Source organism: Eumetopias jubatus, unplaced genomic scaffold (assembly GCF_037043125.1).
Source record: "Eumetopias jubatus isolate StellerSeaLion01/CBP00866 unplaced genomic scaffold, mEumJub1_p1.0 scaffold_17, whole genome shotgun sequence".
Taxonomy (NCBI): Eukaryota; Metazoa; Chordata; class Mammalia; order Carnivora; family Otariidae; genus Eumetopias; species Eumetopias jubatus.
In genome coordinates this window covers 16,053,417-16,066,817 of record NW_028274823.1, presented here as the reverse complement: position 1 = coordinate 16,066,817, position 13,401 = coordinate 16,053,417, and the positions used below count along the sequence as shown (strand labels likewise).

Sequence of the window (13,401 nt, the reverse complement as noted above, 5' to 3'; positions counted from 1 at the left end):
TAAGAAAATATATTATTTGCTATAGAATTATTTTAAACATTTAAAGTTAGATGATCATGTCTTTGTCTAACCACTGAGGTGTCATAGGTTTTCAACTTCAGAGAAGGTGAGCAGAACCATTTTTTATTCCTTCTCCATAGTCTCTAAACTTTAAAAGGAGGTGAAAGGATAAAGATCTTAGGGAAATTCCATTAATGAAGGCTATTTTGGTCTCAATACCAGTGCATTAAAATCAGAGTTCTGTGTTCTAAGACAGAGATACTACTAATATTTTGATGAATACAAAATTCGTAAGTAGGGCCGCCTTCTTGGGTGTGTGCCTAGAAGGGCATCATGCTTGGTTTAATGCACTACTATCACCATCTTGAAATTCTTAATAAATTTTTAACAAGATTCTTACATTTTTATTTGTGCTGCTTCTTGCCTCACTCTCCCCTACCACGAATTATGTATCAGGTTCTGGTCATAAACAAGAAATATTTAATTTTTGTTCTAAGATTCTATTATTTCATCAATTAAAACTGACAACTTTAATTTGTACTATATTTTTGCTTAAGTGATATAACCATCTATAATAATTATCTCTTTTAATGTGATGTGGTACTTTCATAAGATACTTTTATTTCTAGATAAGTGAGAGCAGTATATTAATTCATTGAAATCATGGGAGTATACACTTAGAAATACAGAGTAACAGGGTTTGGCATATGTATGAAATAGTAGAAAAATAAATTATATAGTTCTGAATGATGAAAGTACATTTTGCCCTAGTTCTTATTTATGATTTTTGTAAGCAAGGGAAAAATTGGAATACTAATTTGTACAGTATTTTGTAGATAGCCTTTCTAGATAGAATTATATTCATTATTTTTTGTTTGTTTGTTTTATTTATTTGGCTTTTGAGTACTGGGCAGTGAAAATATCATCATCATTTTAAAGCAATTATTTTTTACAGTGTGCTTATACTGAAAAAAAAAACATTCTTGTTAGGAAGCAAAGCTTGTCATTCAAATCGCTAAATAATTATTGAGTGCTTGTACTATTTTGTTTATATTATGTTATGTTAATCACCATACATTACATCATTAGTTTTTGATGTAATGTTCCATGATTGATTGTTTGTGTATAATACCCAGTGCTCCATGTAGATCATGCCCTCTTTAATACCCATCACCAGGCTAACCAATCCTCCCACCCCCCTCCCCTCTAGAACCCTCAGTTTGTTTTTCAGAGTCCATAGTCTCTCATGGTTCGTCTCCATCTCCGACTGCCCCCCTTCATACCTCCCCACCTGCTATCTTCTTCTTTTTAAAAATTTTTTTAACATATAATGTATTATTTGTTTCAGAGGTAAAGATCTGTGATTCAACAGACTTGCACAATTTACAGCGCTCACCATAGCACATACCCTCCCCAATGTCTATCACCCAGCCACCCCATCCCTACCATCCCTAGCACTCCAGCAACCCTCAGTTTGTTTCCTGAGATTAAGAATTCCTCTTATCAGTGAGGTCATATGATACATGTCTTTCTCTGATTGAGTAATTTCGCTCAGCATAACACCCTCCAGTTCCATCCACGTTGTTGCAAATGGCAAAATTTCATTCCTTTTGATGGCTACATAATATTCCTATGTGTATATATATATATATATATATATATATATATATATATATATATACCACATCTTCTTTTTCCATTCATCTCTCGATGGACATCTTGGCTCTTTCCACAGTTTGGCTATTGTGGACATTGCTGCTATAAACATTGGGGTGCATGTACCCCTTTCGGGTCCCTACATTTGTATCTTTGGGGTAAATACCCAGTAGTACAATTGCTGGATCGTATGGTAGTTCTGTTTTCAACTTTTTGAGGAGCCTCCATACTGTTTTCCACAGTGGCTACACCAGCTTGCATTCCCACCAACAGTGTAGGAGGTTTCCCCTTTCTCCGCATCACTGCCAACATCTGTCGTTTCCTGACTTTTCAATTTTAGCCATTCTCACTGGTGTGAGGTGATATCTCAGTGAGGTTTTGATTTGGATTTCCCTGATGCCGAGCTACGTTGAGCACTTTTTCATATGTCTGTTGGCCATTTGGATGTCTTCTTTAGAAAAATGTCTGTTCATGTCTTCTTCCCAATTCTTGATTGGATCATTTGTTCTTTGGGTATTGAGTTTAAGAAGGTCTTTATAGATTTTGGTTACTAACCCTTTATGTGATATGTCATTTGCAAATACCTTCGCCCATTCTGTCGGTTGTCTTTTGGTTTTGTGGACTGTTTCTTTTGCTGTGCAAAAGCTTTTTATCTTGATGGGGTCCCAATAGTTCATTTTTACCCTTGCTTCCCTTGCCTTTGGCAATGTTTCTAGGAAGAAGTTGCTGCGGCTGAGGTCGAAGAGGTTGCTGCCTGTGTTCTCCTTTAGGATTTTGATGGACTCCTGACTCACATTGAGGTCTTTCAACAATTTGGGTCTATTTTTGTGTGTGGTGTAAGGAAATGGTCCAGTTTCATTCTTCTGCATGTGGCTGTCCAATTTTCCCAACACCATTTGTTGAAGAGACTTTTTTCCACTGGACATTCCTGCTTTGTCAAAGATTATTTGACCATAGAGTTGAGAGTCCATTCCTGGGCTCTCTTTTCTGTTCCATTGATCTATGTGTCTATTTTTGTGCCAGTACCATACTGTCTTGATGATGACAGCTTTGTAATAGAGCTGGAAGTCCGGAATTGTGATGCCGCCAGCTTTGCTTTTCTTTTTCAACATTCCTCTGGCTATTCAGGGTCTTTTCTGGTTCCATACACATTTTAGGATTATTTGTTCCATTTCTTTAAAAAAAGTTGATGGTATTTTGATAGAGATTGCTTTGAATGTGTAGATTTCTCTAGGTAGCATTGACATCTCATTTGTTCTTCCAATCCGTGAGCATGGAAGGTTTTTCCATTTCTTTGTGTCTTCCTCAATTCGTTTCATGAGTATTTTATAGTTTTCTGAGTACAGATCCTTTGCCTCTTTGGTTAGATTTATTCCTAGGTATCTTATGGTTTTGGGTGTAATTGTAAATGGGATCGGCTCCTTAATTTCTCTGTCTTCTGTCTTGTTGTTGGTGTATAGGAATGCCACTGATTTCTGTGTATTGATTTTCTATCCTGCCACTTGACTGAATTCCTGTATGAGTTCTAGCAGTTTTGGGGTGGAGTCTTTTGGGTTTTGCACCTAAAGTAACATATCATCTGTAAAGAGTGAGAGTTTGACTTCTTTACCGATTTGGATGCCTTTGATTTCTTTTTGTTTTCTGATTGCTGTGGCTAGGACTTCTAATACTATGTTGAATAGCAGTGGTGATAGTGGACATCCCTGCCGCGTTCCTGACCTTATGGGGAAAGCTCTCAGCTTTTCCCCATTGAGAATGATATTCGCTATAGGTTTTTCATAGATGGCTTTTATGATATTGAGGTATGTATCCTCTATCCCTATACTCTGAAGAGGTTTGATCAAGCAAGAATGCTGTACTTTCTCAAATTCTTTTTCTGCATCAATTGAGAAGATCATATGGTTCTTGTTCTTTCTTTTATTAATGTATTTAATCACGTTGATTGATTTGCGGATGTTGAATCAACCTTGCAGGCCAGAGATAAATACCACTTGGTCATGGTGAATAATCCTTTTAATGTACTGTTGGATCCTATTGGCTAGTATTTTGGTGAGAATTTTTGCATCCATGTTCATTAAGGATATTGGTCTGTCATTCTCCTTTCTGATGGGGTCTTTGCTGGTTTTGGGATCAAGGTAATGGTGGCCTCATAAAATGCGTTTGGAAGTTTTCCTTCCATATCTATTTTTTAGAATGGTTTCAGAAGAATAGATATTAATTCTTCTTTAAATGTTTGGTAGAATTCCCCTGGGAAGCCATCTGGCCCTGGGCTTTTGTTTGTTGGGAGATTTTTGATGACTGCTTCAATTTCCTTAGTGGTTATAGGTCTGTTCAGGTTTTCCATTTCTTCCTGGTTCAGTTTTGGTAGTTGATACATCTCTAGGAGAGCATCCATTTCTTCCAGATTATCGAATTTGCTGGCATAGAGTTGCTCATAATACGTTCTTATAATTGTTTGTATTTCTTTGGTGTTGGTTGTGATCTCTCCTCTTTCATTCATGATTTTGTTGATTTGGGTCATTTCTCTTTTCTTTTTGATAAGTCTGGCCAGGGGTTTATCAATCTTGTTAATTCTTTCAAAGAACCGGGTCCTAGTTTAATTGATCTGTTCCACTGTTCTTTTGGTTTCTATTTCATTGATTTCTGCTCTGATCTTTATTATTTCTCTTCTCCTGCTGGGTTTAGGCTTTATTTGCTGTTCTTTCTCCAGCTCCTTTAGGTGTAGGGTTAGTTTGTGTATTTGAGACCTTCCTTGTTTCTTGAGAAAGGCTTGTATTGCTATATACTTTCCACTTAGGTCTGCCTTTGCTGTGTCCCAAAGATTTTGAACAGTTGTGTTTTCATTTTCATTTGTTCCATGAATTTTTTTAGTTCTTCTTTAATTTCCTGTTTGACCCATTCATTCTTTAGTAGGATGCTCTTTAGCCTCCATGTATTCGAGTACTTTCCGATTTTCCTTTGTGATTGAGTTCTAGTTTCAAAGCATTGTTGTCTGAAAATATGCAGGGAATGATCCCAGTCTTTTGATACCAGTCGAGACCTGATTTGTGACCTAGGATGTGATCTATTCTGGAGAATGTTCCATGGGCACTATTGAAGAATGTGTATTCTGTTGCTTTGGGTGGAATGTTCTGAATATATCTGTGAAGTCCATCTGGTCCAGTGTGTCATTTAAAGTGTTTATTTCCTTATTGATCTTTTGCTTAGATGATCTGTCCATTTCAGTCAGGGGGGTGTTAAAGTCCCCCACTATTATTGTACTGTTGTCGATGTGTTTCTTTTCCTTTGTTATGAATTGCCTTATATAATTGCTGCTCCCATGTTCGGGCATAGATATTTATAATTGTTAGATCTTCTTGGTGGATAGACCCTTTAAGTAGGATATAGTGTCCTTCCTCATCTGTTATTACAGTCTTTGGTTTAAAATCTAATTTGTCTGATATAAGGATTGCCACCTCAGCTTTATTTTGGTGTCCATTAGCATGGTAAATAGTTTTCCACCCCTTCACTTTCAATCTGGGGGTGTCTTTGGGTCTAAAAGGAGTCTTTTGCAGACAGTATATCAATGGGTCTTTTTTTTTTTTATTCAATCTGATAGTTCGTGTGTTTTGATTGGGGCATTTAGCCCATTTACATTCTGTGCTGCTTTTAGGCTCTAACTTTGCTTAGAGGACCCCTTTCAGTATTTCTTGGAGCGCTGGTTTTGTGTTTGCCAATTCCTTTAGTTTTTGTTTGTCCTGGAAGCTTTTTATCTCTCCTTCAATTTTCAATGAGAGCCTAGCTGGATATAGAATTCTTGGCTGCATATTTTTCTCATTTAGTGCTCTGAAGATATCTTGCCTGTCCTTTCTGGCCTGCCAAGTCTCTGTGGATAGGTCTATTGCCAGTCTAATATTTCTACCATTGTAGGTTACGTATCTCTTCTCCCGAGCTGCTTTCAAGATTTTCTCTTTGTCCCTGAGACTCGTAAGTTTTACTATTAGATGTCGGGTTGTTTACCTATTTTTATTGATTTTGAGAGGGGTTCTCTGTGCCTCCTGGATTTTGATGCTTCTTTTCTTCCTCACATTAGGGAAGTTCTCTGCTATAATTTGCTCCAGTATACCATCTGTCCCTCTGTCTCTTTCTTCTTCTTCTGGTATCCCAATTATTCTAATGTTGTTTTGTTTTATCGTATCACTTATCTCTCGAATTCTGCCCTCGTGATCCTGTAGTTGTTTCTCTCTCTTTTTCTCAGCCTCTTTATTTTCCATCATTTGGTCTTCTATATCGCTCATTCTCTCTTCTGCCTCATTTATCCTAGCAATTAGTGCCCCCATTTTTGATTGCACCTCATCAATAGCCTTTTTGATTTCGACTTGGTTAGATTTTAGTTCTTTTATTTCTTCAGAAAGCGTTTCTCTAATAACTTCCACGCCTTTTTCAAGCCCAGCTAGTAGCTTTAAAGTCATGATTCTGAACTCTAGGTCCAACATCGTACTAATGTCCGTATTGAGTAATTCCCTGCCTGATGGTAGTACCTCTTGTTCTTTTTGCTAAGGTGATTTTTTTCGTCTTGTCATTTTGTCCAGAGGAGAATAGATGAATGAGAGAACAAAAGCTAATGGGGTAACAACGTCCCCTGCAAATATACTGTATACAAATCCGAAAAGACCTGAAACCAGGGGACAAGAAAGGGAAAGAAAGAAAAAAGAAAGAGAAAAGAAAGAAAAAAAAACAAAAAGAAAAAAATAAAAAGAAAAACAGAACAATACAAAAAAACCCGAATATGATCAAATATGATCAGACTAGTGCATAGATCAGTGCCACATACTAGATTTTGTGTGTATTTTGGTCTGTTAGAAAGAAGTGACTCCTAAAATTTTAAAGGAAGAAAGACTTATATATGTACAAAATAAGGGTTGATACAATGAAGGGATGGAAGATGAGTGTAAAGATGAAAATTATAAAAGATTTTATAAAAGGAATTGATAAGTTTTTTGAAAAAAGAAAGAAGAAGATTTAAAAGAAATAGAGAAAAAGAAAAGGGTGGGAATGTGATCAGGGAGGAGACTAGAACAAAGCCATACACTAGTGATTTAGGGTATATTTTGATGTGTTAGAAGAAACTGTATCTCAAAATTTTAAAGAGAGAACAACTTACATATATATGCCAAAAATAAGGGTAACTACTATGAAGGGATAAAATATGACTCTAAAAATGAAAAATAAAAAATGCTTTTTTTTTTTTAAAAAGGGATTGATAAGATGTTGGTTGAAAAAGGGAAAAAGAAAAATTAAAAAAAAAACAGTTGAAAAAATTAACTTTGAAAAACTAATGAATCATGGTAAAAAAAAGGCATGAATTCTATGTGCAGTATTCCCCTAGCGCTGGAGTTCTCCCATTCTCCTTGATCGGTAAACTTGGTCTTGGCTTGCTGGCTGTTCGTGCTGATCTTCTGGGGGAGGGGCCTGTTGCCGTGGTTTCCAAATGTCTTTGCCGGAGGCTGAATTGCCCCGCCCTTGTTGGTCCAGGCTAAGCAAGCTGCTCGGGTTGGCTCTCAGGAGCTTTTGTTCCCTGCAAGCTGTGGTACAGCTTTGGAGGACCAGGGTGAAAATGGTGCCCTCCCAATCTCCACCCGGAGGAGCTGAGAACTCGGGGCCTCGCTCCTCTGTGCACCTCCAGAGAAAAGCAGTCACTCCCATCTCCCTGGTCTCCGGCCACACTCTGTGCTCACCTGGCCTGTCACTGAGCATTTCTATCTCTGGCACCTGACCCTGTGTGGAGTCTCCAAACCCAGCAGATCCCTGTGGTGCGCTCTCTCGCTGCTCCTCCCTGGGGAGGAAGGGGAGTCTCCCTGGGTCTGCCGCTTTTTGGGTCCCTGCTGGAAGAGCAGTGGCCCAACTGGGCCGTGGATCACAGTTTATGGCAACCCCGAGCTGAGAGCCCACGCCTCGGCTCCGTCTCTGCAGCCGGCTTCCCCGCTCCGATACCTGGGAGCTCTGCTGCACTCAGGCACCCCTGGGTTTTCTGTGACCCCCGAGGTTCCTGAGACCACACTGTCCCGCGAGGGTTCCACCCCCCGCTTAGCCACTGGAGCGACGTCCCTCAGCAGAGCTGGCTTCTAAAAGTTCCGATTTTGTGCTCCGCGGCTCTATTACTTGCCAGAAGCGGCCGGTGGAAGCCCCCTTCCCCGCCGTCTATCCTCCCAAATATCGCTTCGAATCCACTTCTCCACACATCCTACCTTCCAGTAAGTGGTTGCTTCTCTGTTCAGAGAGTTGTTGCTACTCTCTTCTTCGGTCTCCTGTTGAGTTCGTAGGTGTTCAGAATGGTTTGATCCCTATTCAGCAGAATTCCTGAGACCAGACGAAATCCAGGTCTCCTCCTCCTCCGCCATCTTGCTCCGCCCCCCACTCGTCCGCCATCTTGCTCCAAGTACTTGTACTATTAATGAAGATGAATATCACATATTTTTTTGCTGAATGCATCTTTCAGGCTAACAGTGGAGACAGTAGCCAAAATATAATATACTAATTTCCTGTATCAGTGATTTGAAATGCTTGGGAACCTTTCCATCTTCACAGGTCGATTTTTGTTTGGGTTTAAATATATAGTTGTACATCACATCTTGTGTGTTTTTCATGACCTTCTGAAACTAAAATTAGTTCTCTTCGTATATGCTAATTTTTCCTTGCATTATGTGTGCACTCGCCTGTATCCTTTGCTAGAATGAAATTCTTTGGGGACCATGTCATCAGTACCACAATGTACTTGTTCAATAAGTTTATAATGGTTTGGAATGAAGAAAATATTGACAGAGTACCGAAGAGGGCGGGATTAATTTACCTTGGAGGGATCAAGAAAGTTTGAGAAGAGGGTACTTATGCTGGAATTTGAAGGAGGAGGTAAAATTTTCTGGGTGGAGAATATAGTAAACAGAAGGAGAAACTATATCAGTAGAACAAGGGAGTGAAAATGAAAAAGGTTATAGCATTTCAGGCTTTTGCTCAAGGACATAGAGAGCTGGCAAGAGCATTGCTCCCACCTTTACAATGAAAGAAACAAGAGCCGGGCAAACTGCAAATCCATGAGTTTTCTGGAAATCATTGGAGAATTGAGATTACAGGGTAAACAAATAGGCAAAAATCTAAAGGGAAACAAGAATTTTCAGGGAGAGATGAGACAGGGACCCCGGCTTACCTGGAGTGAAACCAACTGGAAACATGGAAGACTTGAGCGAGGTAGTTGATAGGTTGCTGCTCAAGTTTGGACGGTCCATAAAGTGTGGAGCTCCTGGGGGCCCCAGGAATTGGGGGGGTCCACACCGTTTCTAGAGTTTTTTTTCCCATGCACCCCACCAATTGCTCAAGGAAGAAAATGGAGACCCTTTTAAGAATGCATTTCCTGTGGCGTAAGCTGGGAGAGGGGAAGAGCAGACACAGTGAACAGGGCTTCAGTTATGGGGCCAAAATGTTCATTCAAAGGGGTACTACATTATTTATCTTGTCAGGGTTTTGGCTCTGACCTAAACCAAAGCTGGAACTCAGAAATGGTCACTTAAAACATGATTTAATGGAGATATGAACTATACTATAAATATGTAATGAGTGAGGTGGTATTCTCTGTGAAAATTGTTTACTTTTGAGGAACAACATGCAGATGTCAAAGAAAACAGAGTGTATTATTTTTGTAGAATTTATCAGTTTTACAATGTGAAGGTAACACATATTTGCATTCTGTGAAATGTACGGTCTCTCACTCCTTTTCAATTTAATAGTGTAAGGTCGGTAGTTACCTTTTTTTTCTTCAGTCTTCTAACAACCCTTGTGATAGAAACTGGTGTTCTTCAGTGGGAGATAATTTATTTTAATAAAATAAAAATAGGTAAAAGAAGTTTTGATAAAATGTTGTGGCAGATACTTATGATGTATCTTGCTATCTCCCTTGGCTATCATAGTTTCACCAAAACTATAGTGGATTTTCCTGTACTTTCCAGTATCCCACATAAAGTATGAGAATCTTTGTTCCTCTTTTAGTTCCAGAGGTACATATTTCTGCGTACTACAATCAGGAAGGGTAAGATAGTTTATGCCAAAGTGGGCTGTCCTAAACCAATGAAGGGTGAGAGTTTGTCCTACATTTCCCACTGTGTCACAGTGCTTCCTGAGATAACTGCCCTTGTCAAGCACCCCCATCCTATCTTGACATCTGCTACTGAGGTAATTCCAACTAAGGCAGTTGCTACTCAAAGTGGCTCTTGGTAACAGACCTTCAGCAGGGGATGTTATAGTTAGATGACTTATCAGGTGGCAATAAACACTATAATGCTAATGGTAAGTGGAATAGTGGTTATCCTGGTGTGCTATAGTATAATTATTGAGAATATTAACTGTGTTTGATAGGATGAAGTATAGGTTGGAGGAGAAGTGCTAGTTTGTGCAGCAACTTTAGAACTTGAAGGTCGTTAGGGGGTTGGTAACTATGATTGTGGACTTGGCTGGCTTTTGTTAACTGCCATAAAGCCTTAAAGAAGGAGCTTCCATCAACTCAGGGCATGCTGTGAACATCACATGGTCTTCATGGCAGCATTTGAAGACCTTTACCTTCTACAGCTAGAGAGCAGAGTACGTTGAAAATTATGCCCAGGATTTAATCATAAGTTTGGCTGGCTGCAAATGAAACTCAAAGATCAGCTGTGACAGTTCCCCCAGTCCAGAGTCACTGCCTGATGAGAAGGCATGAGAGTTTGAGGCATACAGTGGGCTACTTATGAGTATGATCTCAGAGCCCTGAATCCTAGATTCATTTCCTTGAAGACTTGTGGGTAGAAGTAGGAGTCTTCTGTCATTTGATAGAGTAAAGCAGCTTCCCTTTCCCTGGCAACAATGCAAAGATTGCACCTGATGTTTATGTTTCATAAAAAGATGTTTGTCCTCCTCCATAGTGCACCCTGCCTGCATTTATTGTCTTCAGATCCGTAACAAGTGTCAGGTCTCAGCGTAGCATGACTGGGAGGACACAGTCTCTGCTGTAGATAGGTAAGAGATAGCTTATCACTGAAAACGTTGCAGGGTCTGAGAAATAGGCCAAGGCAGAATCAGCAGTGTATATATGAGAGTGGACCTTGAGGGTTATGGATCAGGGAGCTTGAAATCTAAGAGTGGAGGAGGGAGAATTTATTGATATGGTGTCACTCTTCTCTGATCCAGGATTTCATGTCTTAGTGATATACCTGTAGTTGCTGATGACTTTTTAAAATGTGGGCATGCTGATTGCCTCTAGTAAATAGGTGGGGAGATGCTGGAACTGTCTTGAGGAAATTTTGAGCCTTAGAGTCAGAAAACTCAGGAAGCTGGATGTATTGGAACACGTGTATTACCTAATATCAGATAGACCATTAATTGATTCTATTTTCTTGGAGGTTTTCCAGAACACTTTCTTCATTAAGACAATAAAGAGTACAATTGTAAGGGGAGCTCTGGAGTCTTTGAAACTCAGTGGTGGCTGTTGTCTATAGGCCATGGTAGACAAGAGAAAATATTACCATTCAGCTGGGCTCCCCAGTGTCAATGAGTATGTTAGGATTCCAGAATAGTAAAGGACAAGTGGTTGCACCTAACTCTTAATTACGTTAACAGTTAGCAAGACCAGATGGCTAACAGGGTGTGTTGGTTGGCAGGAATTTGTGGTAATGCCTAAGTGAGTTCTGACAGCCACGTAGATTATTGTTTGACTTATATTGCCAGTAAAAAATCATGAACCAGTAAGCAGAAGGTTGATGTCAGCTGTCCCAGTGGCAAATTGTGAATCTTCACTCTTAGGATTCCAATCTGAATCTCTGGGTCCCAGCACCCATCAAATAAAGTTGAAGAAGCACCCATACCATCTCATCGATAGACACAATAAATATTCCTCCACTGTTTCATCATTGGGACCTCAAGTCATTTAGTAGATAATTGGTCACAGGAAAAGGAACACAGATACTTCTGAAGGGCTTTGGATAAGGTATTTGGACTGATATTAATCACCAAAATATCATTAATTTATTTGCTTAAAAAATCTTTTCAATATTGCTACTATGTATCTTAAGAAGTTGTGTTAATACTTCCGAAGATACCATTGACAAATTTTAACTGCAAATGAAGAAAAAAAAGAAAAACAAACAAAAAACATGTTTCCAGATTGGCCCTTATTAGACCTTTTCTAATCTAATTCTAATTACCAGGAAATATCTGAATTCCAACAAGTCAGTAAAATGTTCTTCTGTCTTGTACACAGTAAATGTGAAGGTCAAAGTATTTTGGTTGGGCAGAAGAAAACATTATTAGGTCAATGATTCTCAATGGGGATGGAATAATGTTCTCTAGAACTTTATGGTTTTTCATAATTAATTATCTTGAAAAGTAGGGATCGCTACTGGCATTTAGAGATGAAGAGTCATAGCCCCTTTGTAAAAATGGGAACTTATGGGGACTAGGTAATAAATGGAATTTTGGTATAAATCTGTTTAATTGATTATATTGGGTCTGCAGACTCACTCTGTGGTAATTTTCCCTGTCTCTGAGTGCATAATTGGAATGAATATATGTAGTCTCTTGTGGACCCTCATATTAGCTTTTTGACCTGTGAGAAGTGAGCCATTAAGGTAGAAAGGGCCAAGTGGAAGAGGTCTCTGAAACTCCTTTCATTCGGTGTGGATCCAATCAAGATGGTAAGTCAGAAACTGGAGATATCATGCCAAGACAAATAACAGGCTGTTGAAATGGAGAAAATGAGGAAGTATTATATTTCAAATGTGAGCTGGATCTTTGATTGGTTAAAATATGGACAGGATTATGATGAAATGTCACAGAAAATATATTTTCTGTCTTGAAGCCCCACCACATGTCAAGGCATTCATTCAGTTTCTGATATTTAAAAAGACTTTGGAAACTATGTCATTTCATAGATTTTAGGAAATAGATGACAGATTGGAAAAAGATACAGTAATATTAGAGCCAATAGAATTGGATTGTAGGCTTCTGGGAGCATGTTAAGAGTCCCATGTTGAAAAACGATTGGCAACCCCTAAGTAAATAATTTTAATATGTAATTTCTACCACAAAGATTTTGTATTATAGTGCTACAGATTTAAAAAAAATGTGTAGGATAGAAATAATATAACTTTAATCACTTTATTAATGAAATCCAGTGCTATTAATAAGTTGATACTACTAATAATATTTGGTTCTTAGTCTATTAAAAGGGGTCTCAGATATTCTCTAGACATATGGCGTACTCAAAGATGTGTGTTGTGGTGATGTGATGAGGTTTTCTATCACTGATGAGGTTTTCTCAAATGATGAACACATTTTTGTTAAATTCCGGTCAAAACTGTATATGGTGTATTTTCAAGTCACATATAGTTGCATTTCTAGACAATTCAGTGTTTGTTGTAAACATGCAAAGCTACTCTGTGTTTACACATAAAATGGAGTTAAGTTCTAGGCTCAAATAACTGTGAACAAAAACCTGTTCATTTGCCATGTTGTTCAAAAGTTACGTGGGTTTTGGATCAATTATTTTTTTGTTGTTTTGTGGAGTTGCCTTGTGCACTCAGGATGTCTGCTATCCTTGGCATCCTTTTTAGCCCTTTTAGTAAATTCCATTAGAAATCCATAATTATTGGGGCACCTGGGTGGCTCAGTCGGTTAAGTGTCTGCTTTCGGCTCAGGTCATGATCCTGGGGTCCTGGGATCAAGTCCAACATCAGGCTCCTTCCT

The 13,401-nt window shown here is 38.8% G+C and overlaps 1 protein-coding gene across 1 annotated transcript in view; it reads left to right on the top strand.

Moving 5' to 3' along the window:
• The window catches only part of ATRNL1 (attractin like 1), an 867,795-nt gene that overhangs the window by 254,678 nt on the left and 599,716 nt on the right, over positions 1-13,401 (top strand). The gene's annotated exons all lie outside the window — the stretch shown is intronic.